The following is a 13,823-nucleotide window of genomic DNA, read 5'->3' as shown; positions in this document are numbered from 1 at the left end:
TCGCTATAAAATCTGTCTTATTACTTACAGGGTTAGGCATTCACAGTCTTCTTACAAGGTATATACTACTACTAAGATATTATAGCGCAGAAAATTCAGCGAATAGATCCCTCCTTATTACAAAAGGCCATAGATAAGGAAAGTTTGTTCTTTTAAAGCGAATTGGAATTCTTTATTATAACACGTGCAACTAATTGTCAGTCCACCTTCTTGGGTCACTTTAGCGATGCGAGATAGGAGAGGGGAACCGGCTAATTAGACCTTGAGACATTAGACCCCGCGATTCTAGCGAAACCTGATATTGACTAGCTTACAAAAATTCTAATGAAATGCAAAAACTTCTGCGAAGCAGCAAACAATGGCTGGGGGGCTGGCATCTATTTGAAAAAGTTGCAAAGGCCCAATTAGGATACCTATGCAACCAGTAAATACGTCACTCTTCTTTGACTTCTAGGACTCTGCTAGGGCTTGAACTCTCTATCGCCAATGGGAAATCGCCAAGAGTCTGATAGTCTTCAGCTGCTTAGAAGATCTATTTCAAAAGTTCGCCCAATAAGTATTCAGAGTAACCTTTATTAAAGGGATAAGTGGTAGTGAAGTGTTTGCTGGAAACACCTAAAGAATTTTCTACGAAGACGGACGCGTGCAAGCGCACTTACGCTTCCCAGGATTCGAAAGATATCTATTCTAGAGAATCCTATTTACTAGGATAGTTCACGCCCCCTGGCACTATACCAAAGCGCAAAACTTAACCGGCTCAGAAAACAGAGTGACCAATCTCAAGTTTCCGCACTCGGGCTCTGCACCCCAAGTCAGACTCAAGGGGGTCGGCTTGAGATTGCGCAGGATATAGGCTCAGAATGCAGATGTTGTCTGAGCATCCGGGGCTTTCGCGTGCCTAAAACCTCAGGGCATGTTCGAGCAAAGACACTATTTGACTTGGTCCTTTTATTCACTTTGAGATATAGTTTGTTGAATTGGTACTAGCTTACTAGTCCTTCCAGTACCAGGTTCAACTACTAATATTAGCTTCGCCACTCTCATTTATAATGGTTTACTATGGAAGCCTATGGAATAGCTCACTATGGAAGCTCAGGGAACGCTCACTAATATATATGAGTCATCTGATTTATAATATACTAGAGGAAATCGCCACCCACTAGTGGGTATATAAGAACTGTACTTTAGATTCCTTCCTCTCCTTTTTTTTACTCTTCACTCTCCTGTATCTAGTCATTCTACAGATTGTCAACCTCCAATATATCGATTTTCCATCAATAAATCGATCACTTTTCAATATAGTTCTACGGTGGTGACAGGAGAAGGATGGAGCTCTAAGGCAAAGCTGAGGTCAACTAGATCTTCCAAGAGCACGCACGTGTTCTTTCTTGAATGGCAGGACGATCTCGCCCCGCGCCTGCCAATATTTTATAGATATCACCATCCCATGAAATGTACAATACTACCGGCTCTATTGTATTCAACTGTTTCCTTTTAGCCCAGCTGAGGAGAGCCAATGATCTAGGTCCCCGCTCGCTGCCATCGTATCATTCGTTACCCTTTTCGTGTTTGCTCTGACAACAGGATTCATCTTCTCATTGTCTCGCTTCCGCCTCCGAACTTCGTGAATAACTCCATCACTTAGGCCGTCAAGGTCTCACATCTGTCAATGCATTAACAAGAGTATTACCAAACTCAGAGAAGGCAGCTGAGAACTTACGCTTGCTGCAAATCCCTCGGTCGATGTGATAGCCTCTTCATCTGGTTTCCGGACACGAAAAGCCATTTAGGATCTGCCCTCTCCTTGAATTCTCATCTGCATTCCTTTGTCACCAGCTGTTGCGTGGCCCGAAACGCGCCAATGGTTTTGCTATCGTTTAATTGAAGAATAGCCATCTCCAGAACTTTGAACCGCTGCAAGGAAATGGGATTAGGATCGAGAAGGCATTTGTCAGGCTTCGAAACCTCAAGCGTCGAATCGGCTCAGCGACAAGCGGGAATACTTCGGAACATTGTCGTGCTTTATTGAGAAAGCAACGAGGGCATTGACGTCGGCGTAAATGATATCTCGCTCGGAGTCGAAGTATACGGGATTCTGCACGCGGGGGAGTTTGGTATAAGCCTGTACTAGCAAGGAGGACGGAGATGGAGCAGGAGAAGACGCCGAGGAGTGAGTCGGACGATAGTGGGGTTGTTGGCTCACAGGTCTGAGTACTGGCACATACTGAGGCCATTAGCGGGCTAGCGGACAAATCCGAGAAGCGAAAAGTGATTTTCTGATTTTCTGATTTTCGCACCCACACCTCACCAAAAAAAAAAAGTATAGCATATACGCCTTATTCTCGACTACTCCTAACCCCCCCTTAGCTTGCGTGGTCCGTAAGGCAAATCCCATGGATTACGAGGCACATCTCTATCTCCCTTACTTTCTGTATCCTCCATACTGCCTATATTACTCGAATTATCTATATCTCCTTTGTCCCCTTCTCCTCTAGTATCCTCACTCTCCTCTACTATAACCTTCTTCCCCATTACCTTCTGACCTTGTATCTATCTTTGTACTTGCTTTCTATATCTTATAGGCGGTCAAGGCTTTGGTATAAAGGGTTTTGCAGATACGGAGCGAGGCTTTCTAGACTTAGTAGGATTAGTATTGAGTTAATAGAAAGTATAGACTTTACCGTTATTATTATATCTATAATTTGTATAAGTACTATCGAATTCGCCTTTTATAACTATATAGTATTTAAAAGGGCCCCTCGGTCTCTTCTTATTACTATAAGTAGTATAAGCTTGAGAGGATTCGGTTCCGCAAGTATATACCAAGCTTGCCTCCAGATTTGCCTTGCCTTTCTCTAATCCCTTTAGCTCCCTGCCCTAGTATAGCTCTATCTCTCTAACTTTAGTCTTATTATTAATTTGCTTTATTACTTTAGTAGTATTATTAGATAGTATAAGGAGATTAAAGTATTATTATAGAGAAGAAAGAGGAGATTATATATAAGGAGAAGGTTAAGAAGCAGAGGGGTTTATTAGTTAAATATATTAATGAGAGAGAATATTATAGACTGAGTCTAGATTATTAGAGGATATATTATAAATATTATTTTTTCGCTTATTTATAGCTTTATTGCCTTTTCTATTACTTTTGCCTTTACTAGAGTCGCTACCTGAAGCCATATTTGATATATCTTTAATAAAGAAAAGCTTTAATAATAGTATTATATATCGGAATCGAAGTTATTTTCGGAAGAAGGTTAAGGTTAAGGTTAAGGCTAAGATTAAAGTTAGTATAGCTATATCTTTATTATTTATCTTTGGGATATAAAGATATATATTTAATATAATTATTTAAATTCGAATAAATTTATAATAAATAATACCTGAAAATAGAAATATTAGTACTTAATAGCCCTAGGTTAAGTATATTTAAATATTAAAAAAATTATAATTTTAGGTATTATAGTTATAAAAATAAAAATAAAAATATTCTTTCTCTTACTAATTCGTAAAAGCTAAAATATACTAATAATAATTAAACTATACTTAATCTATATAGTTAACTAATTTACTTTACTAATTATAAATAATTCGAGGTAATTTAAATCTTCTCAAATCTTTATATTTTTTTTTTTTTTTTTTTTTTTTTTAACCACTCCACCACCCACCCCACCAATACCCGGCGCTTTTAGTCTTTTAGTCTTTTAGTGAAAAAGCCGAAGAGCCCCTAAACCAGGGCGAATCCGGGCGATTACCGGAGTCATACAACGGTCATTGAGTCTGGAACACCCTCGGTTTGTTGGGGTGGATAGCCCAGGGCTGACGTGAGGAGCCGCAGAAGAGGACGGAGTAGAAGGCAGGAGGAACGATCATGTCCCGAATATGGTTTTGAGGGGGGCACGGTTTAGGGCATATGAAAGCCTGAGGCTCGCTCCTATAGTAAATGCAGGCCTGCAAGGTTTACCCGGGAGCAACGAAAGGAGGTTATTTCGTGCTGTTACCAAGGCTTCATAAGGGCGGAACAAGGGCCGACTCCCGGCTAAGCTGGCGAAAACTTCCAAACGCTTCGGCGACGTGTTTTACGGGGAAGAGCTAGGGATTAGGGTAAAAAGGGAACGTCGCCCAAAAGTTTCAAAGACCTCTACCGAATAAGAAAGTTTAAATTTGCTAATCGTTTTGGGTAAAAAAAAAGTATAGTATATACGCCTTATTCTCGACTACTCCTAACCCCCCCTTAGCTTGCATGGTCCGTAAGGCAAATCCCATGGATTACGAGGCACATCTCTATCTCCCTTACTCTCTATATCCTCCGTACTGCCTATATTACTCGAATTATCTATATCTCCTTTGTCCCCTTCTCCTCTAGTATCCTCACCCTTCTCTACTATAACCTTCTTCCCTATTACCTTCTAATCTTATATCTGTCTTTATACTTGCTTTCTATATCTTATAGGTAATTAAGGCTTTGGTATAAAGGGTTTTGCAGATATAGAGCGAGGCTTTCCAGACTTAGTAGGATTAGTATTAAGTTAATAGAAAGTATAGATTTTACTATTATTATTATATTTGTAATTTATATAAGTACTATTAAATTCGCCTTCCATAACTATATAGTATTTAAAAAGGCCTCTCGGTCTCTTCTTATTACTATAAGTAATATAAGCTTGAGAGAATTCGGTTCCGTAAGTATATATTAAGCTTGCCTCTAGATTTGCCTTGCCTTTCTCTAATTCCTTTAGCTTCCTGCCCTAGTATAGCTCTATCTCTCTAACTTTAGCCTTATTATTAATTCGCTTTACTACTTTAGTAATATTATTAGATAATATAAGGAGATTAAAGTATTATTATAGAAGAAGAAAAAAAGGTTATATATAAGGAAAAGGTTTAAAAAGTAGAGGGATTTATTAATTAAATATATTAATAGAAGAGGATATTATAGACTAAGTCTGGATTATTAGAGGATATATTATAAATATTATCTTTCTGCTTATTTATAGCTTTATTACCTTTTCTACTACTTTTGCCTTTACTAGAGCTATTACCTAAAGCTATATTTAATATATCTTTAATAAAGGAAAGCTTTAATAATAGTATTATATATCGGAATTAAAGTTATTTTCGGAAGAAGGTTAAGATTAAGGTTAAGGCTAAGGTTAAAGCTAGTATAACTATATTTTTATTATTTACTTTTAAAATATAAAGATATATATTTAATATAATTATTTAAATTCGAATAAATTTATAATAAATAATACCTAAAAATAGAAATATTAGTACTTAATAGCCCTAGGTTAAATATATTTAAATATTAAAAAAATTATAATTTTAGGTATTATAGTTATAAAAATAAAGATATAAATATTCTTTTTTTTACTAACTTGCAAAAGCTAAAATATACTAATAATAATTAAATTATACTTAACTCATATAATTAGCTAATTTACTTTACTAATTATAAATAATTCAAGGTAATTTAAATCTTTTTAAATCTCTATATATAGCTTATTATATAAACTTCTATATCTTTATATTTAGTAATACTATAATTATAATTTTTAGATAAGAAGAATTCCTTTATTCTAGTATATATAATTATATTTATTTCTTATTTTTCGAATATATAGTTATTAAATTAGAAAGACTCAAGAATTCTAAATAATACTTTCTCCTAAAAGATATATATCCTTAATAAATAATAAAAATAAATATGGAATTATATAATAATATAATTATCCCGTATTACTAACTTTATTTTCTATAAAACTATAACTTTATTTTATCTTTACTCTAAAACCTCTATTTTTCTTCTATATTTTTTTAACTTTACTATTAATACTAAGAGCTTCTACTCTTTACTAATACCTTCTCTATTAATACCTTTATTAATACCTTTATTAATACCTTTATTAATACCTTTATTAATACCTTTATTAATACCTTTATTAATATTTTTATTAATACCAAGAGCTAGTATCTAATTACCTTATAACCTTTCTTTCCTTCTCTAAACTTCTCCTTATTCCTTCTCCGAATCCCTCTTTCTTACTCTTTCTTTTTTAATATTTTTTTTATTAATACTAAAAGCTAGTATCTAACTATCTTATAACTTTCCTTTCCTTTTCCGAATTCTTCTAAACTCCTCCTCTAAATCCTTTCTTTAAACCCTTCCTTCTTTAATACTTTTACTAATAATACTAAAAGCTAGTACCTAATTACTACTTCCGGATTACTTTTATTTAGAACTCCTATACTATAAGTCTTTAACTTACTTACTTCTTAGAAAGCTAAATTTTAGATTCCTTCTTTCCTTCTCTAATATCTTCTTTTCCCTTTTTCTAATATCTCTTATATCTTTGGGCCCTTTGGAAATATCTTCTCTCAAACTTCTAAAAAAGAAGCTAACTTCTATTTAGATTCCTTTAAACTTTAATATCTTCTTTCCTCTTTTAATACTTATAAAAGCCTTTAGGCCGCTACTAAATACCCCTATTCTTTATCTTGGAATATATACTAACTTATTTTTATAGGAAATAGCTCTTTTTCCTCTAATCTTGACTTCTTTAATATATACTTCTTGCCTTTAGGCTATTTAGATATCTTCCCGTTTACTTTTACGGAATATATACTAACTTACTTTTTAGTTCCCCTTATCTTATCTCTCTTTTAATATTACTATATATATGCCTAGTTAGTACTAGTTCTTATAACTTATAGTTAGGCTTTCTATTTATTAAATACCCGGATATTTTATTTTACTTTTACTTTATATATTTTATTTTATATATTTTACTTTTCTTTTATTATAGATTAGAACTCAAATAGTATTTACCTTAAGTACTTATACTCTCGGGTATATAAGACTTTTATAGATCTTTCGGGATTATAAACTAGCCTATTTTAGTTCGGGAAAGCTTCTTTAAAAGTATTTCAGGAATTATAATATTTACTATAATTTCTCTCAAAAATTAATATAGTATAGGTATTTCTGGTCTATTCTCTCTCTATAAAGCAAACTATTACCCTAAGTTTATATAAAAGTTCTAATTATCTCTTGAATTAAAATATAGGTACTTTTTATTCCTATTAAATTAGATATAAAAGATAGTAGGCGCTTTTGGGCTAGATTATAGTACTAGTTAAGTACTAAGACTCCCTATATTTATCTTATAAACTTATAGTTCGAGATATATTATATTTAATAGAGCTTCTATATTTAATTACTTTATACTATAATAAAACGTCTTGGTATTATAATTAGAGGAATTCTGCTTTATAATCTTATCTACTACTTATAGATTTTCTAGCTAATAAGTCTTGGCTAATAACTAAGAAACTTATTAGCTACTTTATCTAAAGCCTCTAGAAGCAGGAAGTTACCTTAATAAAGACTTAGTATTAAAAATAGGTTTAATTAATTAATCTAAACAAGGAGTTTATAATAGAAATCTCTATATATAAGTAATTTTATATAATAAATTCAAGTTCCTATTCCTGGTTATATAAATAAGCTATATAAGAAACTTTTTCTGGCCTATTAGAGTAATTTCTATTCCTAGTTATACGAGTTATAATATATAATAAACTCAAACTTTTCTTAGGTTATTTTTAGAAGAATTAGTAAGCTTTTCTAAATAGACTTATTAAGGCCTTAATTTTTAAAGATATTAGTCTAGCCTTCTTATTTTTCTTTTAGGTAATAGTTTGGCTTTCAGGAATTATATATAAATATTAGAATAAATAAGGAGATATATTATATATATTTTCTGGATAAATTAGGATAGAACCTATAGAATTCCTGTAATATTTTTATTAAATCTATAATACTAGCTAGTAAAGACTTTAATAACCTTAATAAGACTTGAATTATAAGCCTAGCCCTCAGATTTCCCGCTTAATTTAAAGATTAAGTAGTCTATAATAGGTTACTTATTATAAAATATATTATACTCTTTTCCTAAAAAGTACCAGGTACTAGTAATAGTCCGGAAGCCCTAAAGCCCTTAAGATTCTTTATAAGTTTCGGGCTTTAGGGCTTTTCTATAACTAGCTAATTATATAAAATCACGTGACTATACAGGTCCGGTATTAATATAAAGTAATTAGTAACTTTATATATAGATATAGTATGGTTTTTAGTATAGCTAGTCTAATATATTATGTATTTATATATAAATACCTATAATTTTATTATTATAATATAATATATTCTTAATATAAAAATCCCTTTATAATCCTAGACTTTTAGAAGCCTCCTCTATACTAAAGGTAAAGTATATAATATTATTTGAGTATTAAACTTAAAAGGCAAAGGATTATAAAGGCCCTAATAATTATAAGACTTTATAAACTTAAATAGATTTAAGTATTATAAAAGTATTAAATTTAGTAGCCTAACTTTTAAATTATATAAGAACTAATTAAAGAATATTACTTTAAAGTATTAATTATAAATTCCAAATATATATATATCTATAAGGAAATAAGACCTAAAATAGTATTAAGCTAATTATAAAATATAGGAAAAAGTATATTAGATATTAGGCCTATTTTTTCTTAATTACCTTAATCTCGGCAGATATTTATATGTAATTTATTAGACCTTATATAATAGGTTTACTTAGGAGAAATAAGGTTAATTAGTCTAGGAAGTTTAATAATAATAGTTAGACTTCTGTCCGGAGTAATAGGCAGAATACTAGTAATAGCCCGAATACCTTAGGTTTTACCCATAAAGCTAAAGATATTATACCCGTTAATTCTCTATATCTAATAAGGAAAAGAGATAGTATATTTATACCTCTAATATACCCGTTACTATAGAGTAATACTTATATAGTCCATGAGATTAACTATAGTTCCCTTTACTAGAAAAGAAAATAGTAAAATTAAAGAAGAATCTAATAGCCTATTACTATTATTATTATTATTATTATTATTAGAATTAGCTTTAGTAGTACTTTTAATAGTACTTTCTATATTATCTTACGGCTTCTAGAAATCGGTAAGTAAAGAAGAATCCTGGTATATATAAATTAATTAAACCTAAAAACAAAAAAGGGTTTATAGAAAGAATAAAAAATAGGAGCCAGAATTAAAAGAAAGAATTATATATATACCTTTATTTACTTACTGGTTTATTAGATTCCTCCTTACTCTTAAAGTCTTATACCTATACTAGCGGGTAATACTTTCCTGGGCTCTCTGGGTTTCCTTAATCTATTATTTAATCTTCTTAAATTATTATATTTTTTAAGTATTTTCTAGCTTTTTATAAGTAATTTTAAGATAGAGATTTTTATATAGAATTTCTTTCTAAATATTTTCTAGCTCTTTATAAGTAATTTTAAGATAGATATCTTTATATAAAATCTTATCCTAATATAAAATAAGGAAAATTATTCAGATATTTTTAGGGCCCAGATATATACTATAGTAAAAAAGATTAAAAATAGTTTAAATAGAACCTAGTAAGACTATAAGTTCCTGGACTCTTTTACTATTAGGACTAGTATAGAATACTAGTTTATTTATATTATTAATAAATTAATAATAGTAAATAGGTCCGCTAATATAGAAAGAGAAATAAAGAAATAGCTACTAAGAAACTATATTAGAAAAAGTAGAAAAGATTTAATTATTTATTTTAAATTAAAAGCCACTTATTAAAAAATATTTATTAGAATTTATATAGAGAATCTAGTAAAAGAAATAAGAGAAAACTTATTACTGACTTCTTTAGAAAGTTAGATAGTTCTTTACTTAACTCTCTAATTCTTTATATTATTAAATACTTACTTATAGAGAACTAGCTATAAAACTATAGTCTATAATTTCATAAGACTAGATCCGGCTATATTTTAATTTATAAGACCTTAAAGGGCTCTAGGTAACTTATTACCGGTATAAGAAGCTATAGCCTAGGTAGCGGCCTAAGTAACTCTCGCATTTATAGTCCGTTAAGCTTATATAGTAATATAAGTATTACTAGAAAAGTAGTTAGGTTAAGTAATATGGCTTATAATAAAAGGAAATACGGAAAGAAATAGTTATAGGGTTATTAGAATAGGAGGAGCCTGAAATAAAGCAGAACTAGTACCTGGTAGTTATATAGTAATAATAACTAGAGGAATAGATATAATAGATATTTCTAGAAGAAAAGATATAGGATAAGAATACTAAGAAAAGCTAGAAATCTAAAGTATTCTAGATATAAAAAGAGGGGCAGATATAGACGGAATTCTAGAGCTATAAGGTTTAAGTTTACTAGTATTATTATTCTAAATAAGTAAAGTAGTAGCTTTTATATTATATTTATTATTAGTAAATTAATAGAACTTATAATATTAGATATTACTATACTAGTATTTGGCTATAGGATATATAGTATTAGGATAGGTTTTGAGAAATAATAATACTATTTTAAAAAGTAAGAATTTAAGGATATAGAATATTTATATAATAGATAAACTTAATAATTCTATTAGTATTATTCTTAAAAGTAAGAAAGGGATTTCGAAAATAATATATTTAATAATAAATAATACCTATCTTAATATATCTAGTTATTTCATAACTAGCTTATTTAATTACCCTATATTATTAGAAGTATTACTAATAAAGGGCTATTTCTGAGTAAAGTCCTGGACTATTAGGAACTATACGGGTATTTTTCCGGCCTATATATTATTTATATATTTTGTATTTATTAGAATAACTTACTTAAAAATCCTATTTTATATAATAGTAGTATTATATTTACTAATTAGCTTCTTAAACTCTCCTAATATTAGTAGCTGCCCTGAGGCTATATGTATTCAGACTATATATTAGAGCTAGTAGTAAGCTTAAATATATAGTTAGTTACTATTTCTATTAATATCTCTTATATAAATATTAGCTATATTTATATTATAAGATATAAGCTTTTAATAATACTACTCTAGTATTTCTCTTAATAGAAACTCGTTAATATCTATATTAATATATAAGTAAACTATTTATATAGAGCTATATAAGGTTATATTACTTACTCTAAACTAAATAATTATTAAGAATTATATTATAAAGCTCTATATTTATAGGGCGACCCTAGTACTATATCCCGCCTAGGGGCCTTATATATAGTCTAAATAGCTTACTAGCTATTATATTAGGCCTAGATCTGTCTTTTCTAATCTTATAAATATTTTACAAGTTTATAAACCTATATATCTTGTTTTGGATCTGCTATATATAAAGTACTAATAGAGTAATCCGGTTCTATAGGTATTAGTAATTATAACCCCTGATATAGGCCAGTTCCTAAAAGTAATTTTATATATACTAATCGGAATTAGTTATATAATCCGGTACTATAATATTAGACCTAATAGCCTTAATAAAAAGTAGTATAATTATTAGTACCTAATACTTCCTTCTAATAATAAAAAGAATAAAAGATAAATATAGGGAAACGGAATTATTTATATACTACTAGTATAGCTAGCTCTTCTAAAGCTCCTACTACCAGGATTTAACCCGCTAATTCTCGGTACTTTTCTTAGAAATAAAGTAGTTCTCTATATATATAACTAATAGATTAGCTATCTATAAGAATATAAAGTATACTTTGGTAATAAGAAAGAGTTTAGAGCCTTAATTAGCCCTAAAGAAATAAAGGTAATAGCCTATTTAAATATAAATCTAAAAATATTATTATATAACCGAATAGGTAGTTTAATTAGAGATTCCGATATATATCTAGATAATATTATATAAATAAGTATTAATATAAGTATATATCTCGATCCCAAATAGTAATAGCTTATTATATCTATTAATTAACCAAATCTAGTCCGGCCCAGATATAATATATTCTTTTTTCTTGGACTATATCCGTTATATTTATAATATAATTATTTCGGGATCCAGGAGTTATAATATTATATATAAGCTTTCCCTATAGATAATAAAATATATTAGTAAATAAGGCCCTAACTTTCCAAGCTAGGGCAAAATAGTAAAGTATAAAAAGACTAACCGGGTTACTAGTAAATCTTATTAACGGAAGTATATATATAAATACCGCCGTTTATAACCTATAACCCGCCTATTATTTAGCTTACTCTATAATATTATAAATAATTACTCGTCTGCCGCTTATCTGTCTATTATAGTTATATGGCAAATAAGACCAAGCTTCTTATATATACGAATAATTCTAGTAATTAAAGCTATATAACCGTAATCCTTAAGATCCTTAAGTATTTCCTTATTTATATCTCCCAAATAATACAGGATTATAATCTATATATAAAAGAAAGGCATATCTACTATTTAAGTATATATTTAGATATTTTATTCTTATAGTTACTATTAGACTATATACGGATTAACTGAGATTTTATATAAATCTTTTAATCTATTTGTAATTTCTTCTTAATTAATATTTATACAAGCCTATTTAGTAATAGCTTTATAATATAGTAATAGATTTATTAAAAGTTATAGTATTATTTTAATAAGGGTTAAGTTCAGGGTACGCTTTACTATTATAATATACTTTTTAGTAATATAAGTACTAAAAAACTCGAGTAATATTATTTCTATATAATTTTATTAATTAATTACTAAAAAAAAGTAATTAGCTAGCTTCTTAGTTATTTTAATAATTTAATTTTCTCATTTCTAATCTCGGGAATATTAAGGAAGTTATTAGATCCTATTAATAGTATTATTCTAGAAGGGCTTATAGCCTGTAGTTACCTGACCATAGTAATTTGTAATAAATACTTAATTTTATATTATACTATCCGGCCTAATTTTGGCACGATTTCATATAATAGTATGGGCTCTTACTTCATTAATTAGATAAGCAAGTAGCCTTACTATTATTGCGTTATCCAAGCCGAAAGTTACGTATGGGTGCTATACCCCTAATTAGGAATTCTGCCTTGGGGGGGGGGGGGGGGGGGGTGTGCGGGGCGCCAGTGCGAAAATCAGAAAATCAGAAAATCACTTTTCGCTTCTCGGATTTGTCCGCTAGCTAGCTGTGGGCCTCAGTAGCACATGCGGAGGAATGTAATAGATGTGGTTTGTCATGACGGGATGTAAGAAAAAGAAGGAATTTAGCTTTTGAGATATGTAAAAGAGAAGTGAGGCGTTGGAATTGTCGAAAATCAGGGGCTGTGCGCTCTGTGGTCCACTTTTAAGTGGGGACGTAATTTCCAGAGTTTTAAGGAAGCTGGAGCTTTCCTAGAAAAACACCACAATCAAGAATTCAGTTTAACAGGAATTCCCCTTCCCGATTTGGCGCACTGGTTTGAGTTGGTAGGAAGTCATTGCTTCATTGCTTCATTGCTTATTTAGATTATGCTTGTGAAATTCAGTTATGATATATTTGTGCCTGCCATTTTCAAAACAACGCTCTAGGTTCTGCAAGAGAAAACGAGTGGCAGTCAAGCCAGAAGAAGTGTTCACTCAAGTCACATGACTCGAGCTCCCTATTTCTCGGTCATTTTCGGGTTCAGGGGCATCCGAAGCCGAAGTCGGCAAGGAGCCGTTCGCTTCAGCGGCTGCGCGCTTTGTCCCCCAACTCAAACCGTCGTTCCTCCCGACCTCCCTCAGCTTCATCCTTCCTTGATTTCGGCTCAGCCTCTGGCCCCCAGACGGCCCCCAGACGGCCCCTTCAAACGCCAACATCCCCTGCTCATGGGGTTTGGCCGCCGCCAGCAACGGGCTGGCGTCGGGGGAGCTTGCCTGACGTGCAGATGATAGTGTTTCACCAGCAACGTTCGTCTTTCTTGTCCTGCCCACCACTGCACTCCTCCCGCACGCACGCAAAC

Source organism: Hyaloscypha bicolor (genome assembly GCF_002865645.1).
Source record: "Hyaloscypha bicolor E unplaced genomic scaffold K444scaffold_165, whole genome shotgun sequence".
NCBI classification, from domain to species: domain Eukaryota; kingdom Fungi; phylum Ascomycota; class Leotiomycetes; order Helotiales; family Hyaloscyphaceae; genus Hyaloscypha; species Hyaloscypha bicolor.
Note: the sequence above shows the minus strand (reverse complement) of the source record.